The following is a 2,280-nucleotide window of genomic DNA, read 5'->3' on the forward strand; positions in this document are numbered from 1 at the left end:
TAAGTCTGCTTACATTTAGCAACTGTAAAAGCAGGACACAGCTACTGCAAATGATCTATATTGATGCATATAAATTTGATTGCAGTACATTATCATCGTACAAAATCACTGCAACTTCTCGTTGAGAACGTTCTTCTATAGAATTATAAAACTAATAGTACAAACAAATCCTCTTCACTCTAACATCCTTGAAGTAATTACATTGTTACATTCATAAAAATAAGAATGTGGAAACTAAAACTACAAACCTTTCTCCTTGTATATGCTGGACCGTCATCATCCTCCTCTTCTTCATCTGTTTGTTTGCGGATCGGAGTGTTGTTCGTCAAAGATTAGTGCAGCATAAACATTCTAGACTCACATAACTGTACTTATATCAAAGATTAAAAACATCTCGTTGATTTATTAGCTTTAGGTGGAGCATAACGAAAGTTTTCTGGCAAATCGGCATAAGTTACTGATTCACACGCAAATTTAACCTTTTGCAAGTTTCATTATGAACTTGCTAACTAAAATACTAAAATATAAAAACTCATCTATGCTTACGATACATATTTAATCAAAAGAATCCAATACATCCACATCTCTTGGTAAATAATCCATTGTGATTTGCTGTTATCACAGCCCAGAGCACAGCACAGCAGATTGACGGAATTGCAATTCGGTCCTACAAATGGCGGCCGCAGCACTGTGTGACGTCACATGAAACCTATGAATAGCACCATCATGCAGCAAATATGCATTTCTATCATTTAAACAAGTCTTTGGATACCTATTAAACATTTAATTTCATGCGTTGCATGCACCTATTAACGTTATTTGATGACTGGTAAGATCTGGAAGTTTAGATCGTCACTAATAAAAGAGTCTCTGATTGGCTAAAATTTCTCAGCAGTTAAAAACCAAAACTAATATTTTACCTCTTTAACAGACCATGACAGAGCTGTCAAAGTCGGCCTAAACTATGAAATCTCTCTGAATAAATAGAAAATACTTAATAATATTAGTCCATCTGTTTGCATATGTTTTCACATGGCAGCACCGAGCAATTTTATGTGTAATGAATCTGAAAACAGTGAGTGAATCAAACCCATAGAGAGGCTTGAATTGAGTTTTACTGCATCAACTGAAAATGTAAGACTCCAGAGGTTAAACAGACGGATGATGTGTGCGTTTGGAAAAGCAGACCCTAAACTTTGCAATAGCCTACCATCATCTATTAGAACTGCAACATCTCTTTCTGTTTTTAAATTGAAGCGTAAAAGTTATTTACTTACTGTGGCGACATTAGTAATTAATGTCTTTTCTTATCTTGTTTCTTATCTTATCTTATCTGCCCTGTACAGCAGTTTGGTCTATCTTGGGTTGTTTTTGAATGTGCTTTATACACAAATAATGAATGAATGAATGAATTTGGTCTAAAAGAGACAGCAGCTTTAAATAAACCTGCTGCTGTCTGTCATTAAAGGGGTCATATGATGCTTTTTTAAAGATCATTATTTTGTGTATTTGGTGTAACAGAATATGTTGACATGCTTTAATGTTAAAAAAACACATTCTTTTTCACTGGACCAGTGTGTGCTGTGATTGGTTAGCTGGACCAGTGTGTGTTGTGATTGGTTAGCTGGACCAGTGTGTCCTGTGATTGGTTAGCTGGGCCAGTGTGTGTTGTGATTGGCAGCACTCTGCGCCTGGTCGGGGAATGTCATGCCCCTTACCATACCCGCCTGCGAGCTTCAGTGTAAATATTGCATCAAAATCAAATCAGTTTGAGCGTGATTTAAACCCGGATGATTGTAACCACTCTAAGTTCGTCTGCCTTGGGAAAGCTAGCGTGTCTCCGACATAGTGATAACACTCGTTGCCTTCTCTAGTGCAGCTCAACCAGGTCTCGTCCCATTCGTCGATATTTGTGATATCACAAATTCAGCTTGATGGGTTGAAGTGTTTTCTCAAACTCTCCTTTAATGTTTTCTTTGTGTTGAAGTTTCTCTTGTAAGGACTTCAGAGCTGTATTGAGCTCATCCTGGAATTTAAAGTGAAAATCTTTAAGACACCAGAGATCTCTGTAATCATAAGTTCTTGAGCAAAATGGTACTGAAAAATTTCTTGATATGTTTTTATCCTCAGATATTCATCCGTCTTACCTTATATGAAGAAACAGCTTCAGTGATGGGTCTGAATGTGTGATTGACGTGTTATTGTGAATCTCTGCATACTACATGTTTGTCCTCCAGACAGAAGAGTTTGAGTTTCTCACTGTGTAAACTGCAGATCTCC

This window comes from Sinocyclocheilus rhinocerous, unplaced genomic scaffold (genome assembly GCF_001515625.1).
Source record: "Sinocyclocheilus rhinocerous isolate Xijiao unplaced genomic scaffold, SAMN03320098_v1.1 scaffold3789, whole genome shotgun sequence".
NCBI lineage: Eukaryota > Metazoa > Chordata > Actinopteri > Cypriniformes > Cyprinidae > Sinocyclocheilus > Sinocyclocheilus rhinocerous.